Here is a 27,425-nt window from a genome sequence, read left to right as displayed (position 1 = left end):
TAAAAATAATTTGCATAGAGAGCTTAGGTTCCTACTCTATCACTTACTAATGCCCATGCAGGTCAGGAAAAACAATGGCATATTTAATCCTTTTCTTTTCTAGTCAAAGAAGGAAGGAGTGTTTAAGAGAATGCGCTGGAGTCCGGGCGCGGTGGCTCATGCCTGTAATCCCAGCACTTTGGGAGGCCAAGGCGGGTGGATCACAAGGTCAGGAATTCAAGATCTGCCTGGTCAAGATTGTGAAACCCCGTCTATACTAAAAATACAAAAAAAAAAAAAAAAAAAAAAATTAGCCGGGCGTGGCGGCGGGCGCCTGCAATCCCAGCTACTCAGGAGGTTGGGGCAGAGAATTGCTTAAACCCGGGAGGCAGAGGATGCAGTGAGCCGAGATTGCGCCACTGCACTCCAGCCTGGGCAAGACAGCGAAACTCCGTCTCAAACAAACAACAACAACAAAAAAAAAAAAAAAAAAGAAAAAGAAAAAAAAAGAAAGAAAGAAAGAAAAAAGAGAGAATGGGCTGGAATTGGATTGACCTGGTTCAGATCATGGTTCTGCAGCTTACAAGCTGTGTGACCTTGAGCATGTGACCTAACCTCTTCTTGCCTCAGTTTCCTCATCTTCAAAATGAGGGCTGTACTAATACCTATGGCATAGACCAATTGGGAGCTAAACAATGTAATACCTGAAAAATGCATAGCTAGATTCCTGTTCCTCTTGTTATCATTTAACCATTTTAAACTTTTTTCTCTTATCTGTGAAAAGAGGATAATTATTTTGACTAACTTACCATGTTGATGTGAACATAAGAGGAGATAAAACACTTACCACGCAGCTAGGTATCTAATATGCCCTCGATAAATAGTAGTTATAATTTATTACTCTGACGTTTCAATGAAACAGCAGATGTAATTCCAAATATGGCTCCTTCCCAATGAACTTCAGAAATGCTGCCATCTAGCGACACATTTAAACCTCCTCCAAGGTTCCCTCTATTTTAGAAGCTAGTTCAAGCACCGTTGTTTCTGGCTTGCTGATGAAATAGGCTCGCTCAGTGCTTTGAAGGTGCACTTTGAAAAGATTGGTTACTGCTGGCCTCTGCTGCCGCCCCAGGGTCAGGGAGCTGGATACAAAAGGAAAGAAAACGCATTGGAAACATCAGCTCTGTGTGTTCTCGGGTCCTAACAAGCCGTTTCCTTCTCTCCTAACTATTCATGTCGACTCAACCGTGAACACCGTGTTTCCTTAAGCAAAACCAACCTGAATATTAATGAAAAATCAGCACAAAAGAGTACAGCACAAATAATTAACCAGGGCATTACTTCACAAAGTCACAGTATGGTCAGATCATCTTGGAGTGGAGGGTAGTTAAAACAGCTAATGAGGAGCTCTGGCAGTTAAACCCCAGGTCACCTGTAACTGGAGGCCAGAGGAGAAGGAGTGTCTTAGCTAAACCACAACGCACTGGGGTGCTGCCGGGACCACCAAACCCCAGTGGCATTCGTGTGTTCATGAACTAGAACAGAAATTGCTCCAAAATGAGCCGGGCAGGCTGGCCCTCATCTAAAGAGCAAACACAGAAAGGTTATAAATACAGTGTCGTTTGTACCATTTGCCTGAGTGTCATCCATAATATTTTCATAGTCTTGCTGATTTTTGCAGGCAAGCAGATTTGGGGAAAGAATTTCTCCAGCTTTAGATATTTAGGACATTTCCCAGTTTAGTGATGACCTTCAGAATCTTTTGCTTCAACTACCCAGATAATACGAGTAAAATGTCCAACAGTAGAGATATAGAAGGAAGTCAGGCCTCAATTGCCTAGATTTCTATTTCTACTTTCTGCTTGACCTTTTAGTACAAGACCCTAGTCTTCAAATCCTGGCCTTATCCTCATTTCTTCAACAAGCCTCAGCTGACCTCCTTAATGAGGTCAGATTTTCTAGCAATGCTGTCATTGAACGAAGCATCCACTTTCTTAGCACTTACTTACATTACATTACATTTACATGGCTGATTACTTGATTAACGTCTCTTTGGTGCACTTGACTGCAAGCTCCCTGAGAGCAGGGGTCCTGTCTGCTCTTGCCTAACATTGCCTGCCCACACTTAGCATAAGCCTGGCCCAGTGCAGATACTGAATAAATGAAGAAGGGGAAAGTCACTTACTGCTGATATTTAATGACCCCCCAAAGCTAAATCTGTTGCTGAACAGAAATGGACGTGGCCTGTGCTAAAGGACCTTAGCACCCATTCACTGTTCGTCTGCATGCTGGTTAAAAATGACCTTCTCACACAGATCAGAGTTCCTCTTAGGGGGAAAAACGAGAACTATAGTACAAGAAGAAGGAAAGTAATACCTCACTCCTCTTTCTCTCTAAAACCAGATTCCACTCAGGGCTTATGTCAGAAGGTAGCAACTTAATCTCCTCCAAAAGTAACTTTGGATTGGACTTAAATGATCAAAATTCAATTTTATATCTGTGGCATGAAATCAGTAGGGATACAAGTTTTAGAAAAAGGATAAGATGATTTTACTACTTCCTACTATATTTCTATTCCTTTGCATAATCATGGTCTTTAAAAAATCACCTTACACATGAATTTGAATTGAAATAAAACTTCTTATCTGGTTTGGGGAAAAAAGCAAGCTGTGAGCACTTCTATGTAATTATGTAAAACAACCTCAGAAAATGTAAAGTCAAATTAGGGTTTTCAAATTAAATAGAAAGATAAGCTTTGTGAGCAGAGGGAACCATTCACCGAGGAGTCTATTTCCCCCCTTAAAGTTAATTAAATACTGTTTTATTTTTTATTTTTTCTGTTTTTGAGACAGAGTCTTGCTCGGTCGCCCAGGCTGGAGTGCAATGGCATGATCTCGGCTCACTGCAACCTCTGCCTCCCAGGTTCAAGCAATTCTCCTGCCTCAGCTTCCGGAGTCGCTGGAATTACAGGCGCCTGCCACCATGCCTGGCTGATTTTTGTACTTTTAGTAGAGACAGGGTTTCACCATGTTGGCCAGGCTTTTCTCGAACTCTTGCCCTTAGGTAATCCGCCCGCCTCGGCTTCCCAGAGTGCTGGGATTACAGGCATGAGGCACCACGCCTGGCCAATTAAACACTGTTTTCTAGATTTATTACTAAGATAATGGTCCATACGGAACAAATTGCTTTCAGGTTAGTACCCAACATACATGGAAGTCAGGTTTCACTGCACTGATAGAGGGAAATGGGAAAATGAGGCACGAAAAACATAAAAAGCAATGGAGAATTTCAAAAAATAATCTTTGTGTCAAGAAAATATCCATTTGTTTCCAGATTATGCATTACAGGATTTCAGTCTTAGCCTTATCCTTTCAATTTACAACACTAACATTGAGCCAAAGCTATTCTTCTCTGTGTAGCCAAAAATTCATCAAGTATTTTTAAAATGACAACATACAGTGGAGAAATCAAAGAAATGGCCCTTTTTCTGAAGGCAATTCTATCATATTTCCATGAGTAACATGTTACATGTTTTCAGAATACTTTCGTATGAGAGAATTAATTTAATCTTCTCTCATCGGCGGGTGAAGAGGGACTTGGAAACAAACAAAAAAACTATATATATACACACACACACATATATATATTTCTTTTAACATTCAACATTCTGATACAGTAGCATATTACAGTGTATTTTGGAAGGCTACAGTAGATTAAGGAATTTGAAAAACTACTTCCTTCTGCCTAATGAAATACTTGTAATGGAGTCAGGTAAAATTAAGGGGGCAATTACACATCTGACAGCAATACTTTTATAGGTTTTGTTTGATTTAAGGAGTACAACGACAGTCTGGTTATCATAATCTAGTGGTTGGAAATTAGCTTAAAACACTCTGGCAGCCATATCTCCTGAAAACTGTTCTAAATGGGCTCAAAAAGCCATGAGCTAGATAGACTTAGGAGTTTTAGAAAAGAAATCTCAGTAATCAAGGCAGGACCTTGTACTACACTGAGCCCTATAATATGCTGGTTCCTGAAAGATGAGATTCATGTAACCACTCATGGTCCTTCTTCTTCAGTGTGTTCCTCTGTGAACTTACACAGAATGAGAGTTCACTATGGTTCTAGCATTCTATCAGTCTCACATCTTAACATGAGTTCTAAGATCATTATGCCATCTCAACAGTATGCGTTTTATTTCTATTTTTTACTAGATTTACAAAATCTTTAAAATGTGATGGGTTTTTGGATACAGTTAGGACTTCTAGGACCCTTATAAACACTGTTTGCTAAGCTGCGTATGTGTCCAATCTGCCCTTTGAGATTAATGGCCCTAATTACATGACTGATGTACTTTACAGATTAAGTGAAATCGCTTCAATATAATGACCTTAGCTCATCCATACCTGGCATGTTCTGAGTAATGCGGTTACTTTCCTTTATATGTGAGTGTATCTTCTACATTATCACCACATCTCGGCCCATTAATCCTTAGTGTGGTCTTAGGGAAATTAAAGGAAATATGGGAAAGCTCAATGCTGATAAAGGAACTGAAATTAGGGTTCCTACAAATGTAATGGTAGACTGATTCCTGTTTCAGAGTCAGATCAGCAAAAATAACTGAGGGAAGAAGGTAGAATTGGCATCAATGAAGTAAAATTACAACTATTTTCTTACCCTACACTGGCAACAACAGTTAAATTTGAGTTCTTTCCAATTCCCTAAAGGACCAGGCTTTCTCTTGGTTACAATATGCATGGATGTATTCCTAAAAAACTATATAATCTAAATTTGTGCAAAACTAAATGTATCACAAATACACGAAGGAAGTAGTTCTCTTTCCCTCCTACAAAAAAGTAGATAATGTGACACTCCTATGTCTCTTGTGTCTTGCAATTAGTTCTATAGTATGTCACAGGGAATTTGTTACTACTTATAGCTAAAGTATCAAGGTTTGTGAATTATTTACTTTAAAAAAATGTTGAGTTTGTGCAAGATTTTCCCTACAATAAAATCACTTTTATTAATTTCCATTTAACCATGCTTCCTTGAGTGGAACAGAAAAGGATGACATTTCAGCCATTATATTGGGAATTGTCTTAATCCATGGCCTAGGTTTGCCAAAGCTCCAGTGGTTGATTTGTCAGTGTGCTATTTATAATCACGGTGTGATAATTAAGTGATTGTGATGTTTCACTAGCCCCACACAATTGTGTTCAGTTTTGTCGAGATCTAGGTCTGCTCATGCGGGTGTTGGTTGTGTGCATGCCAGCACTCATGTGCATCGAGATGGAAAAAGAGACGGAAATAAATATTATTAAACAATTATGCACTCTTTAACATTTTTAAATTCACAGAGTTCTCTCTGATACTCAAGAGATGGTTAATTGACCATAAAAATAAGTCTGTGCTTATGCTTATCATACCATTTGATCATTCTACAATTGTAATTGCTTGTTGACCTGTCTGTATCTCTTGAGTTCCTTGAGGATGACAACAGTGTCTTACACGCAGAACACACCCAATAAATATTTGTTCAGTCAACTTCAATAAACATTATTTTAAAAAATCTATAAAATGTGAATTTATGCAAAAGCCAAATAGGGAATCAATTAACTTTACAAATTCCTTGACAGAATGTGTGCTTAAAATTATCTTAGAAAAATTCGATTTGAGGAGTCCACCCATTAAATGGACTTTTTTTAATTAAAATTTTTTTCTTTTTTTTTTTTTTTTAGAGATGGCGTCTCACTATGTTGACCAGGCTGATCTCCAACTCCTGGCCTCAAGCAATCCTGCCATCTTGGCCTCCCAAAGTGCTGGAATTACAGGTGTGAGCCACTGCACCCAGCTGATTCTTTGTTTTAAGCCAAGCATATTTGTACTTACTCTTAAGGAATTTCAAACTCTTTACTAACATTAATTCAATTCAATTCAACCAAGGTTGTTGAGTTTCTACCCTGTGCAAGATTTTATGATGTGCACTAAGAAAACATGATGAACTAGACATACTTCTTATTCTCAAATATTAGACGTGCAAATAAGTAATTGTAATATAGCATGAGAAGGGTAGTTATATATATGCACATATATTATATATACATACATATTATATATATATAGATACATATATGCAAAATATCCAGTTATCATAAAGGAGGGAAGATCAAGCCTACTAAGACAAGTTCTGGAAGTTTTCCTGACAGAAATGACATCTTAGCTGAAGCTTCAGTGATGAATAGTTGGTGATGAATGAGCAAATCATGGGGAAAGAGAAGATAATTATCCTAGGAAGATAGCATAGCATCACAAGCACAAGCACAAGCACAAGCACAGAGACATGGAACATCACGAATGGACACAGACGTGCCAGGGAATGTGTTGAAACATGTGGTTAAAGAGGCAGGCAGGTTGCAGATTACATAGGGCCCACCCAGCATGACATTCTGAGGAGATAGCACTCAATTTCACAGCCACGAGTTCTAAGCCTAAAAGGAACACAATTATATTTGTGTTTTTAGAAGCCCACCAATGTGGCAGGAGGATGATCAGAGAATGAGAATTGCCCTGACACTTATTTTACCAATGATAAGGCAGGAACTTTTAAATAATGCCAGAGAGTGCCACAAGAAATACAGAGAAAGGGGTAGACTTCAGAAAGAGTCATGAAGCAAATTCACAGAACTTGGAGGTGAGTAGTGATGGGGTGGTGATGAGTATTACACCAGGCTATTAGCTTCTCATGAACACTTCTTAGCTCCCCTAGACAAGTTCTTCTGCACTTCAGCATCTCAAAATCACCTGAGGAGCTGCTTAAAACGTTCAAGCCCAGATGCATGGAGTTAAAAATCTCTGGAAGTGGGAGGCCATGTCACTGTGATTCGAATGTGTAGTCAAGGCTGAGAAGTACTGGTGTAGACGAAGACTCTTCCTCTAAGTTATTTGGGAAGAAAACGAGAGCTTCAGTGACCCATCCAAAGTCACAGATAATGGGAAATAAAATCCAAGCCTCCCATTTCCCAGCCCAGTGGTCTGACCACCAGATTGAATTACACCTAACATCAGCAGATCATTAACTAGCACTGATGAACCAGGTCCATGGCATTTATTCATTCACACTCCTGTGTGCCCAATGCTAGCAGAAACTGACCATACTAAGAAATAGCAGATATTTTCTTTCTTGAGATGATGATGACAAATTGCTTAGAAAACGTAATACTCCTAAATGTAAAGCCAAAGAACATGCAATGCAAGATATAATTAATGCTAGAAGAACTTGCTGAAAGAGCTACAAGGAATTCAGAAAAAATGAGAGTTAACTCTGGAAAAGATCATTCAAGGAGACAAGATTCAGCAGAATGTAAACTTGACATTATGAGTATTTCAAAAGGCAATGAGTGACATTTCATAATCTTTCACTAGCAATCCGATTAATTCTGACAGGTATGCACATAAGTTACTTAGTATTGCCTTTGCTAGGGAAGATTTAGTAGATTCAGGGGGGGCTTACTGCCCTTGCACAACTTTTAGTCATAAATCAAAATGTAGACACAGTCATTTTATTAACAGAAAGATTGGGTCAATTGGAGAAAAAATCCAATTAACAGTGAAGGAAGATGAGTTATTATTAATAAGTTCATGCAGTTGTGAAGAATACCTTCAAAGTGTTTCTTCAAACAGAGTAGATAATCTGTTTAACTGGCATAGTGATAATATTCACTGTGCCTACATGTAAATATCATGAAAGTACAAATTTAATACTCAAGAGTTTATCTTGAGTATCTAAAAAGACCAATTTCCTATAATATTACAATAATTCATCATCCCATGACCATCATTCCTTCATCCTTCTCTCCTTTGCATGTACATTGAACATAGTTTCATCTTTCCTATGATATTATCCTCATCTTCTGAGTTTTAGAAGCCTAGGTACAATCTACTGCCTTGTCCAGTCCCATAAATACCCACTTCTGTTGGAAGAATCCATGGTGAGTTGTGAAGAGTATGGACACTGGCCTTAGATTACCTGGGTTCAAATCCTGGCTCTATCATTTGCTAGCTAGGTGATTTTGAGTAATTTACTCAAAATTATTCAACCTCTGTGTGTTTCAGTTTCTTCATCCTTAAAATGAGAATAATAGCATCTACCTCAAAAGGTTGTGGTGAAGATAATTCCATCAGTTAAGGCTTGCAAAGTGCTTGTAACAATGCCTGAATACAAAATATACTCATAAATATTGGTTATTATTAAAGTGTCCTGTGCTAGCAGGTGTTCAGTCGATATTGCATGGAAGGATTGTTGAGAGACCGATGACACAGAAATAAAGTGAAAGATAAAAGCATAACAACATACACTACAACCAAGGAGTCTTGGTCTTGGCCAGGCACAGTGGCTCACGCCTGTAATCCCAGCACTTTGGGAAGCCAAGGCAGGTAGATCACCTGAGGTCAGGAGTTATTGGCCAACACGATGAAAACACTAAAAGTACAAAAATTAGCCAGGTGCAGTGGCGTGCACCTGTAATCCCAGCTATTCAGGAGGCTGAGGCAGGAGAAGTGCTTGAACCAGGGAGGCAGAGGTTGCAGTGAGCTGAGATCGTGCCACTGCACACCAGCCTGGATGACAGACCGAGACTATCTCAAAAAGCAAAAAGTCTTACTCTTTTTTCCTGATGAACTTCATACTTGCAGTAAAATTCTAGAGAACTCCCGTAACTTCTCTTTGACTTTTATAGCTATAAAATAATGATGTTAGTACTTTCTTATCCTCTTCAAACTGACATTAAGATTAATTCTATAATGTTTAGGTTGGTACAAAATAATTGCAGTTCAAAAGTAATTTACTTTTAATGGCAAAAACCACAAATACTTTTCCAGCAACCTAATATTATAGAATTAATATTTTTGAAACATTTGAAGGTTGTGTTTTACAGGTACAAAATATTATTTTTCTCAATATCTCAATTTCTGTCCAAAGCTTTCCAGAAGGAACAGAGAACTACTTCTGATGGAATCCTCAAAGAGCTGAATACCACATTCTTTGTTTGACTTGGCACAGTTGGAGCTTTGTGGGTGCTAATTATCTAATATTAATGCATATAGATGCAGGCCCTATCAAGAGACAGTGGTGGAAGAACAAAGGATTGTGACAGTGCCTTTTAAGGAAAGTGGCATTGTCCTGCCCCATCTCTTAAAATGCCCAAATAAACCGGCATATGTCTCATGACATTCTTACTTATGTCAAAGCATTACATTGATGCCTCATTGAATTCAAAGTGATCCCATCTCCAAGCTCAACGTCTTTAAGAGTGATAAACCCAAGGGCTGTGGAGGATATTCAGCGCACAACACCGAGAAATAAAAATGGATGTCAAACACTGATTTATTAAGTAATTTCTGTGAAAGCTGCACCTAAGAGATACATCACGGGGGCTGAGTTATTGGCGGAGGACGTCCCAGGCCACGTGGAAGCATCCCAAGCTTCTTGAATTATAACTCTCTGAGAGGAAGAGGGGAAACAGCTGCTGAGAGAAAACCACCATTCCATTTAGGTGGTTTGATAAGTTGTGATTTGTGGCAAGCGCTCGTTTCGAAGCCACTGTGTTTTGTTTTATGAGTTCTTGACTCTGCCTGTCACATGGAACTACATGTTCTCTGAGGAGGCTAAGGGAGGGCTGCAGGAGCTCTGTGTCTGCCTCCAGGATGCAGAATGTCCACGTGCATATTCCACAGAGTGGCTCCTTCTCCATCAGATCACTGTCACTCTAGCCCCTGTCTAGACCCCAAATCTGTGAAAACGGATATTAAATTATTCCAAATGACAGTTTCCGTATGATTTCATTTCAAAGACTTTTAAAGCTAAAAGGAGCCTTAGAGATCATGTAGGGACAGCCTTCTCATTTTATAGATTAAAAAATGAAGACTCAGAGAAATTATGAGCCTTGGCCAAGACCACCCTGCTTGAGCTAATGTCTGCATCACTGAGGTTGGATTATGCTAATGTATACTACTCTTTGCTTGAGTGCCTGATTTATTACCTAAACACAGCTTAGGACATTAGGAAAACTCAAACACACAAACAAACAAAAACAACACAGGAGTGATGTGCTAGGCATTGTTACTTATAGTAAAGTTATGGGCAAAAGGCCTGAAATGCAGGCTGCTTTTAAATAGGCACAGAATAGGCCAGCTGTGGTGGTTCACACCTGTAATCCCAGCACTTTGAGATGCTGAGGCGGGCAGATCACTTGAGGTCAGGAGGTTGAGACCAGCCTGGCCAACATGGCAAAACCCCAACTCTACTAAAAATACAAAAAAATTAGCTACTCAAGAGGCTGAGGCAGGAGAATCCCTTGAACTCAGGAGGCAGAGGTTGCAGTGAGCCGAGATCGTGCCACAGAACTCCAACCTGGGCAACAAAGTGAGACTCTATCTCTGAAAAAACAAAAAAAAAGGGCAGAGAATAATATGATTAAATGGTTCGATTAAAAAGTGTTAGTTCTCTTGGGAGGCCCAGGAGGGTGGATCACCTGAGGTCAGGAGTTCAAGACCAGCCTGGCCAACATGGTGAAACCCTGTCTCTACTAAAAGTACAAAAATTAACCAGGCATGGTGACGGGCACCTGTAACCCCAGCTACTCAGGAGGTTGAGGCAGGAGAATTGCTTGAAACTGGGAGGCGGAGGTTGCAGTGAGCCAAGATCGCATCACTGCGCTCCAGCCTGGGTGACAAGAGCGAGATTTTGCCTCAAAAAAAAAAAAAAAAAAAAAAAAAAGTGTTCTCAACCAGGTAACATAGAGCATGCTAGAGTGAGCAGGGGGACCAGTAACATACGGTTTGCAAAGATTTCAAACTCATTGGTCTCATCTAAAATATTTACAATCTATTTCCAAATCTTACTTTATTTCACTGACTTTCTTATGATTCAACCAGAAGCACATGCCTGGTCAACCACAAGTATTTCTGTCATGCCTATTATGTACTGTTTAATATAAATCTCAGTGATAAGCAGAAGAATACTTGAAGTGTGTCTGAAATACCAACTTCCAAATTAGCTTTAAAAAAAAGTAACTTTACGACACCCACCTAAGATTAGATGTGTGTCCAACACAAGAACTTTATTAACATAGAACATTGACTTTCTGTTCTTTTTCTTTCCTACTTTCTCTTATATAAATATTTATCCTCTCTCACATACACAAACATATCTGTGTAGGTATATATAGATATATCTATAGATAGATATATCTATTGACATCAAGTTGTATGTGTTTGTATATATGCATATATATATACACTAGTGTGTGCATGTGCATATTGCAGTGGTCCCATCAAAGTGGTGAATATATACGTACACAGACTGAGTATGCTTGGAGTTTAGTACACTGGAGAAATTGACAGTTATATACATATGTGTGCGTCTATCTATCTCTCTACCTATCTATACCATCTCCCTTGACCTTGGCTTTGTTCCTGGAGCATAAAGTAGCCAAGGTACCAAAAAGTAAACTTTTCTTTGATTTTGGAATCTTAACTCATTAAGGCTGTTTTAAAGCTTGGAAATCTTTGAATGGAATAATTGCCCAACAAAGGGTGAATGAAAACGCATGACTGGTTGTCATTGCTGTGTAACAGACCACAAAAGTAAACCTTGAGGCTAATCAACTTTTATTTAAGTTCACATCTTTCAGCAGCAAGTTTCGGTTTTCCTAAACCATTTGCCTTCTGAGGCTTAGAGTTACATGAAGCGAGGAGATTGACTTCATATTCTGCAGCATGGTGTACTGTAGAGAATCAGAACAGGGTTGTTGCAGTTATGGGAGAAGGCAGCACCTACTCGAACTGCTTCAGAGACTTCAATGTTTGTCTGGATCAATGTTAATATCTGGAAGTCTACTGGCAATAAATTATTTATGCAGATCGTCTTAAAACAAACTAAACAAACAAAAGCTATTTTTCCTCATTGCGTAAGTAATTTTATAGGGAAGAAAAGACTGACTTTCTATTCACTTTCCTAGACTCCATAACTGACCCTTTGAAATAAACAGACAGGCAGATTAACAGGAGAAAAACATATACACACTTATTAATCTTTATTTTCACAGGAAAATAAGGTGAACACCCAAAGAAATGGTGAGGTTTGAGAGCTTGTATACCATCTTAATAGGGGAAGAGGTGTGGGGAGAGGTAGGTCACGTGGGCGAGAGCAAACGATTTTTAAGAAAGATGAATGGGCTTTTAGAAGCATAAATATGATAATATGATCACTTGTGACAAAATTTGCCTAGGTGTGGTGTCAATTTCCAGTGTCCTCTCTTTTTTTTTTTTGAGACAGAGTCTTGCTCTGTCACGCAGGCTGGAGTGCAGTGGTACGATCTCCACTCACTGCAACCTCTGCCTTCTGGGTTCAAGCAATTCTCCCTGCCTCAGCCTCCCAAGTAGCTGGGATTACAGGCACCCATCACCACGCCTAGCTAATTTTTTGTATTTTTTAGTAGAGACAGAGTTTCGCCATGTTGGCCAGGCTGGTCTTGAACTCCTGACCTCAAGTGATCCACCCTGTCCTCTCTTTTAATAAGTGTCAATCTTCTTCTGTTGATGAAATTCCCAGGGAGGGGATTAATGACAATGGAGTCAAGTTTGAAGGATCTGTCTTTAGGCAGATAGCAGAGTTCAGAGAAAGCCTCTCATTGCATTTGCTGCTTTTCAAGTGCTCTGAGCTCAAAATAATAAAGATAGTTGTCCCTTGGTATCCCTGGGGATTGGTTCCAGGATCCTTGTGAATACCAAAATTCACCAATGCTCAAGTCCCTTATATAAAATGGCGTAGTGGCCAAGCACAATGGCTCATGCCTATAACCCTGGCACTTTGGGAGGCTGGGGCAGGAGGGTCACTTGAGGCAAGGAGTTTGAGATTACCCTAGGCAACATAGCAAAACCCCATCTGTACAAAAAAATTTAAAAAAATATCTGGACATGGTTGCACATGCCTGGAGGCCCAGCTACTCAGCAGGTTGAGGTAGGGGAGGGTCACTTGAGCCCGGGAGATCATGGTTGCAGGAAGCCATGATTGCACATTTTACTCCAGCCTGGGAAACAGAGCAAGACCTCCATCTCTTTAAAAAAAAAAAAAAACTAAATACATATACACATATTATATATAAATATATACACACACACACGTAGGATATATGCAAATACTATACCATTTTATTACATTTATATATACACATATTATATATACACACACATATATACGTGTGCATGTGCGATTGCATGTGTGTGTGTGTGTGTGTGTGTGTGTGTGTGTGTGTAGATATATATAAAAAAATATGTGAGTCCCTGGAGAGGGCCCCACCCTCAAGGTGAAAAGCCTAGAACCTCAGCCCGAAGTGAGAACTTACATCCCTGTTTCCCCACTCGAATATTGCCTTTTCCAAAATCACCCATGGTCTACCCCATAAAAACCCCAGGCTTAGCCAGCAGAGAAGAGGATAAGTAGTTGGACGTTGCAGACTATGGTTGGATGTTGGAGAGAAGCAACTTGATTTCAGAGGGACAGCTTGATGGCATGGCTTCGGAGAGGAGTCTGGCCAGACATGGATGGACTCCAGGGGAAGATTACCTTCCCACTTTGTCCCCTTTTCAGCTCCCCTTCCCACTAAGAACCACTTTCATCAGCAATAAAACCCCTTGCTTTTTCCATCTTCAGTTCATTCATGCAACCTCATTCCTTCTGGATGCTGGACAAGAACTCGGGTGCCATGAGTGCAGGTGCAAAGGGCTCTCACATTGACCCTCCACTCATTCTGAGTCTACAGGAGTCACGGGCACCCCCATTCCCAGATGCCACCATGGGGCTGGTACACAGTTTGCATTTGCCAGTGCCCAAAAGCACTCGCCCTGGATCCTGTACCTGCTCACCTGCCTGCTCCCCCTCCCATGAGGGGTGGAGTGCAGTAGGTGGAGTGAGTAGAGTTTGCTCCTGCCAGTGCTCATGCACTCCAGTTCCCGCCCATAAAAAGATCAGGGAAATATCCTGCTTCATTAGGACCCCAAAACCACTACACTGAAGGGAAAAGTCAAGCCAAGAGCTGCCTAGGGCCAACGTGCCTCCCTTTCTATTCAAAGTCATTCCTATGCTCACTGAGATAAATGCATATCTGACTGCCTCCTTTGGAAAGGCTAGTCAGAAACTCAAAAGAATGCGACCATTTATCTCTCACCTTCCTATGAAAAGGAAGCCCCCTCCCCACTTTGAGTTGTACCGCCTTTCCAGATGGAACCAATGTACATTTTACATATATTGATTGATATCTGGTGCCTCCCTAAAATGTGACTGGACCACCTCGGGCACATGTTATCAGGACCTCCTGAGGTTTGCATCCTTAACTTTGCCAAAATAAGCTTCCTAAATTGACTGAAACCTGTCTCAGTCATTTTGGGTTAACATGTCTGTGTATACATACATATATGTATATATGGTAATAAAATGGTATTGTATTTGCATATAATCTACATATATCCTTCCATGTACTTTAAATCATCTCTAGATTACTTATAATACCTAATACTTTGTAAATGTTGCAAAAAGAGTTGTTACAGTATATTAGGTTTTTATTTGTATTATTTTTTATTGTTGTTTTGTTGTTGTTTTCTCTTTTTTGAATATGTTTTGATTTAAATTAGCTGAGTACTTGGATACAAAACCCATGGAAAAAGAGGGCTGACTGCACACCAAAACAGTGTATTTTGGGGTAGCATATGCCGAACTCCTTGACAGTCATATTTTGGGGTGGCATATTCTGGACTCCAATAATACATATTTATTTCAGACTAACATAAGATACTAATAAACAAAAACAGAGAAATAAAAATAACTCATAATCCCATCACCCACAGATAAATACCATTATGTATATAGTCTCCAGGCCTCATTTCTTTTTTCCTAAGAAGGAAGTGTGTACCATATTATATATTTTATAATCTGCTTTTCTTATTTCTCTCCATACATAGAAATATTCTGCCTTTACAACATTTTCAATATCTGTTCCATATTCCCTTGGAAAGATGTATGCTTTTCTTCTACAAATCCCCTTACACTGGACACTCTGTTTAGTTTCAATCTTCTAATAGGATAAGCAATGCTGCATTGAACTTCTTTGTAGGTAAATCTTAGGGCAAATTAATGATTTATGCTGTTTCTTAGGATGTTTTAGAATTGCTGGTTTTAAAATATTCTAATTTTAATCCTTTTGATATTTCCAACCTGCTTTGTTAAAAGGCAATACTAAAGTGAAATCTCACCCATACAGTCTACATACCATCACTCCTCTTTAGCCACTTTCTATTTCACAATGAACTCCTACATTTTCCATACAGCTACTTTGAACTCTAAATAGGTTCATCATTTCTCTCAGTACTGCCAATGCTGGTTATTATCGTTTTGTTTAATCTTTGGCAATGCAAGAGTAGCAATTCAACAGAGGGCATTGCGATATTATACGTCCTCTTACTCAATGGAGCATTTAATGAGTACTTGCTCCTCCAAATGTGCGCCGGTCGTGGGGCAAACCTGTGCTACATGTTGGATATGCAGGTGGATGTGATGTGGTCACTGCCTCCAGGAAGCTTTAGCTTAAGCTAAAGGCATTAAGTACCCAAGGATGAAGTGGTGGGGGTTTAAGGAGAAGGTGTTTTGAAGAAAGTGAGTGCAAAACATGTGGTGAGCCACAGGACCATGTGTATTCAAATGTATGCTGTGGGCTGCTGCTGCTGCTGTTTCATATCACTTGGCACTGCTGAGAAGGCTGGCAGTGAGGCTGGTTACATTTGTCATAAATTGTTCATTTCTGCATAAAGGAACGATGGAGCAGCAATTTTTCTTTCCTAATGTTCAGTTACCACTGTCCTTTATGTGAAATGATAACAACGGACTCTCTCCCATCGGCATCTTTGAAACGCTCTCCTCCCGTGGAGGCCACCGGCCTGTGGTGGTGCAACAGAGCAGACATGCTCATTTTTGTCATCAGGTCACCATGTTCCCTGCAGGTGTGTGGCTCATCATAATCCTCTGTAGTTGCACTTAATGCTTTTTTTTTGCAAGATTAAAAATGCACGCGTAGCACACACCATTAATCCCCAATGGCAGTTAACTGAACTGTGTGTGTATTCATGCAGCTGCCGACTCCTGAGAAACCCCCTGGGAAAGAAGACAAAAGTTCTGAATGTACCTTTCTGTAATTCAGTAAACATACAGAGTCCAAATAAAAAAAAAAAAAAAATTAAGGGTTTTTAATTCAACAGCCTTGCCAACAGGGGCAGTGACCACAAACACACTTGTTCATGAAAAGATCTGTTTCAAGTGTTCTCCTGGAAGAACGAACCAGTATCTGGAATGTAGGCACCGTTTGTTCTTTAAACAAAATTAAAGTTTTACAGGAATGCAATGCTTTGTACTCGTTAAAAAAAATTACAAGTAGAAAAATCTGGAACTAATCCATTCTGTACTGTGCCTTTCTGACTGGAGGTTGCAGGTGGTAGCACCTCCCCTGTCCTGGAGGACTTCCCTGCTCCACTCAGCTCATCTAATCCCATATGCTTCCTGCCTGGAATCCTCCTGAAGCTCCTTCCACCTACCCCACTTCCTCTTGCTAAGCAGCACAGTAACGACGGTTCACATCACCTCCGCTGACTATGTTCATCATCCTGCAAAGTAAATAAATGTGGAGGAAAGGCCCCATTACAGAAGATGAGGTGCAAAAACTTGCCACCCCAAAATGTGGCACTTTGACATACTGAGTGAAGCACGGTGAAGGAAACCGAGAAAACCTCAGAAGCAGGACGGTCTTTCCGACCTTCTCCTACCCCTTCTCCACTACAGTGGGACATAGAAACTGAAATTCCTCTTGTCCCTCTCTCCCCCGAAGTGGGTCATAAAACCTAGGAAGGTTACTCTTTGACCTACTCCCACCCTCCTCCCCTGAAGATTCTCATGTGACAGGTGTCTTGTCCTATAGCTGGAGGGAAGGAATGTCACACAGACAGGCCAAGAGGAATATGAATAAGCAGGCCTTGCCAAGTACCCCCTGCTTATTACCATTTGATCATATCCTTTTGTCTCCAGTCATACTTCTGCATGACTGTCCATAAAACTACACACTTTTCCCTGGGTCTTCACGTCTTCATTACTGAAGGTGCCTATGTCACTTAAAACTTGCATTAAATAAATGTGTTAGGCTTTTCTCTTGCTAATCTGTATTTTGTTATATGGACCTCAGCCATGAACTGTGAGGGATAAAGAAAAGATATTACATTTTCTCCTCTACATAGATGAGGAAGTAGCACCTCAGCAAGAATCAGTGACTTTCCAAGGTCCCATCTTTTCTGAAGAATGCCCCAGGCACCCTGAGTGCACATGCAGAGAACTGAGAGGCCACGGCTCACTCTGCACCTGAATGTGCAGGAAGAAGTTTCTCTAGGAACCAGTCAGGGGCAAGTTGTAGGACTCTTAGCAATAACCTCTGCCGCAGGGTGGAAGAAGCTTCTGCCTGGAAAGCCAGGGGAGTGAGGGAGGCTGAGTGAGCTTCTCCCCTCCCAACCAACTCGCTCCACTCTGTCATCACAGCTCCAGTTGTCTCTTTCAGTTCTCACGAAGAGCTTCCAGTTACATGTTAGCTTATTCTCATTGTTTATAAAGTCTGAGGTGACAGAAAGTCTGTTGATTGTGAAAGATCAGATCCATAATCATCAAAACATACGTGCCTTGGTGATGTCAGTGTGCGAGAGCAGTACCGTTCGTTCACATATCCTCCTTCTTCTCTAAACCACCCTGTTTCACAATGAAGCCCCAAATTTTCTATATGGCTTGTTTGGACCCTGCACAGGTTCATCATTTCTTGTTTTACCCACTAAGCAAACATTTATGGAGTCATTACTCTGCTGGAGGCTGAGTTTACAGAGTGAAATAAAGCAACATCTCTATCTCTCCCTTTCCCCCTTCTCTTCCCACGGAGAGCTCGCAATATAACGGGTTCTCCAGCTTTCTTCTTCCTGGTTGAGCTGAGCCATTGCAAGTCTCAAGCATCCTAGGGCCTTGCCTGGGACTCTACACACACTGATGAGTGGGTGGAGGCTGAGTTCACTGTCGATGTGGAGACTATGTGGGGCGGGAACACCTATAGGGGAAGGGGATGGGGTGTCCTGAGTGAGTTACTGGGCTGAGCCACCTAGGAACGCTAGAAGCTGGAGAGGAGCCATTTCAGCCTAGGTGGCTGGTGGCATTTGTGGGTAAAACTTGGGTGACCAGCAGTATGCAGAACAAATTGCAGAGAAGGGTCAGCCCTGGGACTTCTGATTTGTTAGCCTGCAAAAAGATGGACAGCCACTCTCACCCCTCATATTTGACCTGTAAAATCATTTAACTAGCTGGCTGGTTTCCACACTTGCTCCCTGTCAGTCTCTTTGCTACAGGGCAGCCAACATAGCCTAGAAATACACCAAGCCCTTCTCAATACTTCCATGGGCTTCTCACCACAGTTAGAATAAAATCCAGCTTTAACTTGTACCACAGGGGCCTGAGTTACTTGGCCCTCAGCCTCCATCCCATCTCCTAACACTCTTCTGTCTCCCGCTCAGCCACTTTGGGTCCTTGCTGCCTTCAAGCACTCCCATCTCATTTTCTTTGTCCAGTTCCTCTTCCCTCTAGATGTTCTTGGTTGGATTTAGAATCCAATTCAGATCTCACCTCTTCAGAGTCCCTTTCTGACCACCATTGTCTAAGATAACACTCCCTGTCCCCCTTGTCCTCGTCCCTTGCTTTTCAAAAATATATCTCACAGTATTTATCTCTACCTGATTCTATTCTATACCCATTTATTGTTTGTCTATCATACCCACTAGAATGTAAGCTTCATGAGGGCAGGGGTCTATCCCTAATCACTGTTTTGTCTTCAATGCCCAGGACAGTGCTTTCACAAAGCAGGGGATTGATAAACATATGTTGAATAATTGTGTGAATTAACTAACTTGGAAATGCTGTCAGGCTATATTAAAAAACATAAGTCCACTAAGAGATTTGGATTTACACATGTGATCAATTACAGAACAATCCAATCAGCACACATGCTAAGCTAGTCCAGCCACTGATTTTACTTTATCTCCAACTAACCAGTTTAATGAGATTGTCTTAGTCTGCATGTGTTTCTATAAAGCAATACCTGAGACTGGGTAATTTGCAATGAAAAGAGGTTTATTTGTCTCATGGTTCTGCAGGCTGTACAAGAAGCATAGAGCCAGTATCTGCATCTGGTGAGGGCCTCAGGCTGCCTCCACTTAAGGTGGGAAGTGAGTGCAGAGATCACCTGGTGAGAGAGGAAACAGAGGGACAAGAAGAAGGCAGGCTCTTTTTAATAACAAGCTCTCACAGGAATTAATAGAGCAGAAACTCACTCATTACCTTAAAGATGGCACGAAGCCATTCATGAGGGATCGGACCTCATGACACAAAAACTTCCCATTAGGCCTCACCTCCAACATTGAGGATTACATTTCAACCTGAGGTTTGAAGGGTCAAATATCCAAACTACAGCATTAACTAAAACAACACTAGGAAATTAATTAAGTTTTTGATAAGTACTAAAAAAGATGGCTAACCATGTGCCATGAAATTAAATAATGGCAATTCAATGTGTTGTGGGATGCCAGAATGGTTTCCCTGAGGAAGTGACATCTAAGCCAAAGTCAAAAGGGGGAGAAGGAGTTATCCAACTTAGGAAGAAGAGAGGAGCCTTCCAAGAGGGAAGCAGCACACACGAGGGCCCTGGGGTGGCTTTGAATTTAGTTTATTGGAGAAAGTGAGAGAACAGCCTGTGTGCCTAGCTGAAGAGAAGGAGTAAGACAGGAAATGAAGCTGATGAAGCTGGGAGGACCCACACAAGCCTCACACATCTGTTTTTATGTAGTGTGGAGGAGAGATTGGAATATGGTAAAATTGGAAACAGGAAGACCAATTAGGAGGCTATTGAAGTAATTAAGACAAGATATCATGATAGTCTGGACTACTGAAGTGATGGCATAGAGGGAGAAACACAGTAGATTCCGAAAGTGATTCAGAGGTAAAATAGGCTGTGTTGGTGACCAGACCTGAGAGAGCAGGGAAGAAGGAGGTATCAGGAATGCTTCCTATCTGTTATGAGTTGAATTATATGGCCTCTCCAAATTAATGTATTAGGGTTCTAATCCACATCAAAATGTGCCCTTATTTGGAAACAAGGTTGTTGCAGATGTAATTAGTGAAACCAAGATGAGATTATCCTGGAGTATGCGGGGCTCCTAACCTGGTATGGCAGGTACTCTTATGAAGGGGAAATCAGAGCACAGACATGCAGACAGGGAGAACACCCCCCAACACACACACATGAAGGTGAAAGCAGAGATAGCAGTAATCTTTGCAAGCCAAAGAACGCCAGAAGATTGCCAGCAATCCCCTAGAAACTGGGGGAAAGGCCTGGAGTAGTTCTAACAAGCCTCAGAAGGACACAACCTGGCCAACACCTTGATTTCTGGAAGCCTCCAAAGCTAAGAGACAACACATGTCTGTTTTGTGAGTCATTCAGTTGGGGTACTTTGTTACAACATCCGTAGTTCAAATGAATATACTCTCATTTCTCCACGCCATGACTCCCCACAGGTTCTATGCTAAAGAACAAGGGACAGGCTGGAGATACCTTTCTTCAACTCCTTTACCACCCCCGCCCCCGAAAACCTGTGCCTACCAAAGACCTTCAGAAAGTTTGAGAAATCAAAGGCGCAGAGTAGAGAATAACTCATCTATTCCTCCATCCATTTGTCTAGAGATATTCACGCAAGCACTCTGTCTTTGGGATCTACACTCTTTCAAGTGCTGGATGAAACTTGAAGTATTATCCACATATATGAAAAAGAGAGGCTGGGCGTGGTGGCTCATGCCTGTAATCCCAGCACTTTGGGAGGCCAAGGCGGATGGATCAAGAGGTCAGGAGTTCAAGACCAGCTTGACCAATATGGTGAAACCCCATCTCTACTAAAAATACAAAACTTAGCGGGGCATGGTGGGCGCATGCCTGTAGTCCCAGCTACCCAGAAGGCTGAGGCAGGGGACTTGCTTGAACCCGGGAGGCAGAGGTTGCAGTGAGCCAAGATCACACCACTGCACTCCAGCCTGGGTGACAGAGCGAGACTCCATCTCAAAAAAAAAAAAAAAGAAAAAAGAAAAAAGATGCCCTTGTCCGAGGGTGGTCAGTAAAATTATAGCCAAACTCTTGAATTCAGATGAACAATAAGAAAATTTGGCTGACCTTCAAAAATGGATTCCAAATAGTAAAGGCTACTATTGTGCAAAGAACTTTCCAGAGAATGTGGTAATAATCCCATAGTTTGAATCAGAAGCTATTTTGCTGGACAGGGCATTCAATAATACACTTCGGGGAGCAATCTTAAACAATAAAGGCAAGCAGGCAGGGCAGGATGACTTCATTGTTTCTATCTTCATTTTCTATAAAAGCTCCTTGTGGAGACTTCACGACATGGGTGGCCAAATTACAACCATTGAATCATACAGTGGAAGATGAATCAAAATGTCATGATTGTTCCTTCTACTCCTATTTCTGACTTTTATTTGCCAACCTTATCCACTGGACATTTTTCTACTTAGTATTTGCAGTTAATCATTTTGCAAAGTTTTCTGTTATTGTCTTTGTGCTTAAACTGCAGGAGTGTTAATTAAGATACAGAAGCTACAGACAGTCCAGGTTCACACATTTTTCAGTGTCACCATAGAAAGTAGGCTTTCAGGTGCAAACTGCCAAGAGCATTTGCCCAGTTCCCATGTGTTTTAGTTAAGTATCACTTTACATTGTTAGCAGGAAATTAGCAGCAAGATTATCCTCACATATTTTCTTTTGAAATGCCTACATTTTGTGTTTAAGAATTGAGTTTTAGTTTCCTGGCAACTTTTAAATTGCTTCCTAATCTATTTCTGCACTCTCAAGTGTCTTACTGGATTGGAGGTCAGAGCCAACCCTAGGGTTGCTAATTAGTACAAAGCGATGCATGAGAAAGCTTTGAAAAGGCTGTCCTCTCCTAGCCAAATTGGCTTTTCATCAAATATTCATTGATGTCTGATCAAGCCAAAACAGCCTGCACCAAGGAGAAGGTAGAAACTGGTCCCATCAGAGGGGACCAAGGCTTATAGAGCATGGAAACTCAAATGGAGCCTGTCTTTATTTTTCTTAGGTCCATCGCAGAAGCACAGGACTCACAAGGCACATAGGCCTGCTGTGGTATCTCCAAAAAAGCCACATCCTGTGGCTCTCATATTCAAATGGTTATTTCTGCCTAGAATACAACTAGTGCTTGGTTTAAGGGTTTCAGATGATATAGCACTGTATACACAACAGTTGAGGCAAGAAATCATTTCTCAGGTAAACTTCTTTTCTGGGAAGACTTTCCACAATCCGTTGACCTTTCCATAAATCCTAGTTCTTTTCTTCTTTAAAATCCTGAGTCCATCAGTGAAATTTCCAGCAAAGAAAGTCCTTTTCATCCTTTTCTTGCCCCCGAATACAAAAATACAGAGATTCATCAGATAGAGGGCATGAGGGAGGCCACAGTCCTCAGTAAGCAAAATGAACAGGAAAAGAGAAAATTTTGAGCACACAAGTTTTTTTGTTTGTTCGTTTTGTTGTTGTTTTGTCTTAAGAACTCAAAAGGCTGCGGAGAGTTGTATTTATTTATTTATTTATTTATTTATTTATTTATTTATTTATTTTGAGGCAGAGTGTCACTCTGTCACCCAGGCTGGAGTGCAGTGGCACATTCTCGGCTCACTGCAACCTCTGTCTCCCGGGTTCCAGCAATTCTCCTGAGTCAGTCTCCGAGTAGCTGGGATTACAGGTGCCTGCCACCACGCCTGGCTAATTTTTGTATTTTTAGTAGAGATAGGGTTTCACCATGATGGCCAGGCTGGTCTCAAACTCCTGACCTCAAGTGATCCGCCTGTCTCAGCCTCCCAAATTGCTGGGACTACAGGCATAAGCCACTGCATCAGTGAGTTATTTTTAAGTTGAAGAACTACAGACAAGGTACTGTCACTGCTGCATGCAACTGTGGGTTTCAATGTCCCCTCTTCACTCCTCCCAAGCAGAGCCAATAAAATAAGTCTCACACTTGTCTCTGGACCTTCATAAGCTAAGGAGGAGGAAGAGGGTCAGAGATCCTGAAAGCACATGGCCAGCAACATTGAGGTGCATCTGTTTCCTATTGCTGATAGAACAAATGATCACAACTTCAGCAGCTGAAAAACACACAATTATTATCTCTCAGTTGTGGGGTTAGAAATCCACATTTACTTGGTTGTTTTCTTTGCTTTGAGTTACACAAGGAGAAAACCAAAGTGTCAGCAAGTTAGGCTTTTAATTCAAAAGCTCTGGGGCAGAGTCTGTTTCCAGGCCCATTCAGGTTGCTGGCAGAACTGAGTCTCACCTGGTTGCAGGAAAGAGGTTTGGATTATCTCTCTGGAGATTTGATGCTTCCAATCTCTTTGACTCTCTCTTTCAACTTCCTGTATTGCTTTCCTCTTCTGCTGCATCTCCTTGACTGACTATTCCACCTTTTTCTTCTGCTTCCGGGGTGAGGTGTCAGAGACCTGGCACCGGGAAGTGGTCGACGCACAGGTTACTAAAAGGAATTTACCAACAACAGTATAGGTTTGAAAAAGGAAAGTGCATTAGGAAGAATGTTGCAATAGGGTGCAGTGGGATGCCTCAGCGAGAGGACTGAGCGCCCCATGGTGGATTTTCCTTAGGAGCACTTACGGACCTAAGGCAGGAGCTTAGGGTTGTAAAGTTAGTTTCAGCATGGCATTCCAGAGATACATAGAAATTTAGCTACATATAAAAGTTGAAAGAGGCCTGGAATCAGATGCTGACTTTAGATACGAGTGAAGTTTGATTACTTCTAAATTTCCAGATAAGGAGTTTTGCCTCCAGGTGTCCTGTTTGATGGTCACCAGGTAGTCTTTGATCACTTCTAAATTGCTCGGGTAAGAAGTTTTTGTCTCTGGGGCCTGTTCGATGGTCACCAGATGATTTTTGCTTTTCTCACTGCCTTTAAGGGTTTAGGTGATTACAATGGTCATACCTGGATAATGGAGGATAATATCCCTATTTTAAGGTCAGCTGATTAGTAACCTTAATTACATCAGCAACATGCCTTTGAAGCAGTACCTAGATTAGTGTTCGATTGAATAACCATGGTCTTTCAGAGATAATTTAGAATCTGCTGCTATATAGAATATAAGGGAGGCATGGCCTTGGGTCAACTTGCATTAACAGGTTGTTAAACCAATTCTTCTGCTATCTTAGAGTATCAACAAAGGCCTCAAAAATTGAGAACAAAACAGTAGGTGTCAGTAAACCTACATGATTTGTTGGACACATGTTAAATATTACAAGATAGATTTAGTCAGCATTAGTCCATCACTCATTCCAGTACAATGAGCCTCGAATTCACAGGTAGTGAGGACTGTTTGAGAGGGCGTTGTCAGTGTGCTTTGTAGGCTGAGTATATTAGCATGCCCAATGAAGGTGTGTCCAGAGTTGGTTCCTGCCAGTGGGTTCGTGGTCTCGCTGACTGCAAGAACGGAGCTGCAGATCTTCACAGTGAGTGTTACAGCTCTTAAAGATGGCACAGACCCAAAGAGTGAGGAGTAGCAAGGTTTGTTGTGAAGAGCAAAAGGACAAAGCTTCCACAGCATGGAACAGAACCCAAGCGGGTTGCCACTGCTGGCTGGGGTGGCCAGCTTTTATTCCCTTATTTATCCCCTCCAATGTTCTGTTTCTGTCCTGTCAGAATGCCCTTTTTTCAATCCTCCCTGCGACTGGCTACTTTTAGGATCCTGCTGATTGGTGCATTTTACAGAGTGCTGATTGGTGCGTTTTACAGAGCGCTGATGGATACATTTTATAATCCCCTTTCTAGCTACAGAGCACTGATTGGTGCATTTTACAATCCTAGCTACAGAGTGCTGATTGATGTGTTTTACAATCCTCTCGTAAGACAAAAAAGTTCTCCAAGTCTGCACTTGACCCAGGAAGTCCAGCTGGTGTCACCTCTCAAAACGATGAAGTACGCTTCCTTCTACCTGAAGCTGAGGGAATGTGGTTTCAAGACAGCCACTCAGAGAGCTTGACATTTATTCCCTAGAATTTGAGGAAAGCAGAAACAGATATCTGATGCAGGCCTCAAGAGTCAAGGATGTGAGGCTCCCCTGGCCTAGTGGAGAGGGAAAGTGCCATAGCTGTGTAAAGGAATAGACCACTCCAGAGTTTCATGAAGCAAGGAAAGATGCTTTGTTTTTCTCTATAGCTGATGGTAAACCTATGGGACAGAACCAGTCTTGGGTCTTTTTGAAAGGGTCTGTGCCCAAGATCACCTTCTAAAAGGGATGAGAAGGCCTAGCAGAGGAAGCAGGTGATTGAGGGTAAAAAGTATCAGAAGCCAGCCAGAGGGGGGGAATATAGAGGAACGATCTCCCATCGTTGGGGAGACGGTCTCCAGAGAACCCCCAAGCAGCCCACAAATAATTAGAATTTGGACACTGCCACATTCAGAAAACACCAATACCAGATCACAGCCATATCAGCTAAAGGGGAGAAAAAATATCTTTCTCTTCCATCTTAGGTTCATGACTGATGCTCTTATAAACAAAAGACAGATTAACAGGAGAAAAACATACAAATTTATTTAATATAAGTTTTACATGACACCAGAGCCTTCATAAAGAAATGAAGGCCTAAAGAAAAAGGTCATAAAAACAATTAAGTGTTTTTATGCTAAGTTGGATGAGTACAGAGTCATGTAGAAATATGATAGGGCAAAAAAGGGTGTGAGTGAAGGGTAATAAACGGTAAACTTAGCAAGACTTGTGTCTGCAGATTCCTCCCCGTTTCCCTCTGTCTTCAGATAATAGGATGTTCCTTTCTCCCCAGGTATAGTGAGGACACCTCTCACATAAGGGTCTTATAACCTACTTCAGGGAAAGGTCTGAAAATCCTTCCTAGGTTTTATGATCTGCCTCAGGGAAGTAGGGTAGGGAAAGCTCAGAGTGACTTTCTTATTTCTGTTGTTTTCTCAAATTCCTTCAGCTTTAAATACTCAGTATGTCTTTTGGGGCAGTGTGTTCTGAGCCCCATGGAAGCCAAGCTAGATCATTTTATGCCTTATCTACCTAACACTCCCCTGCCTCTGCCAGTCCTGGAGAGGTGGTGAAAGAAAAAGGAGAATAAGTAACCTATGCCAACATGAGCTGGAGGATGGGAAAACGTACTTTAGGGGAGAGTCTGTAATGTGGTGATTATGACATGAGACTGGCCTGGACTAGAAGAACTATGGTAATTCCCTAAGGTTTCATTTAGGGGTAGCAAAAGAGCTCTTCAACAGAGAATGGTGATAAAGAATAACAGTGCTTTTGTACCCTCTTAAATCTAGCTTGTTTGATAAAATAGTTACATGTTATTTATTACATGTGTCATTATTATCATTTTAATCGTGATGAAATTATCTCTCAGCTTTCTCTTTGCCAATATAAATAACATCAGTTCATTTCATTGCGTGTTTTAGTTGTTATTGAGCATCTCCTGAAAATCATTTCTCTGTGGTATCAGGCAAGAGCCAAAATAATTCCATACCCTTAGGTTCTAGTTTTTAGTTTACTTTAATTTAATTTAATTTATTTATTTATTTATTTATTTATTTTTGAGACAGTTTCACTCTTGTTGCCCAGGCTGGAGTGCAATGGTGCTATCTCGGCTCACTGCAACCTTCCCCTCCTGGGTTCAAGTGATTCTCCTGCCTCAGCCTCTGGAGTAGCTGGGATTATAGGCGTGTGCCACCACACCTGGCTAATTTTGTATTTTTAGTAGAGACAGGGTTTCTCCATGTTTGTTAAGCTAGTTTCGAACTTTCGACCTCAGGTGATCCACTCTCCTCAGCCTTCCAAAGTGCTGGGATTACAGGCGTGAGCTACCATGCCCAGCCTCTAGTTTTTAAATATGCAGTCTAAGAAAAGGAGAACAAAATGGCTGCTACAGTTATTTCCAGCAGAGCCATTAGAAAAGGAATTGTAGTTTTGTTATTGAGCAAAAGGAATTCACTGCCCGATGTGCTGGAAGCCAATGCTATGGCAGAGGATTTTTGAGAAAAGAAAAGCTTTATATTGCAAGTTGACTCGCAAGAAGACAGGAGTGTCAAGCTCAAATCTGTCTCTCCATGCTGGCTTCAAAGCAGTATTTTCAGTGGAAAGTTTCAGGGTGTGGATTCTGACATTAATAGGTGATTGGTGGAAGGGAAGGGAGGTCTGGAAGGCGCTTGGTCACACACAGTCATCTCTTCATGCTATCTCATGGGTC

Source organism: Macaca mulatta, chromosome 17 (genome assembly GCF_049350105.2).
Source record: "Macaca mulatta isolate MMU2019108-1 chromosome 17, T2T-MMU8v2.0, whole genome shotgun sequence".
Taxonomy (NCBI): Eukaryota; Metazoa; Chordata; class Mammalia; order Primates; family Cercopithecidae; genus Macaca; species Macaca mulatta.
The sequence above is the reverse complement of the archived record's forward strand: the minus strand, read 5'-3'. Positions refer to the sequence as shown.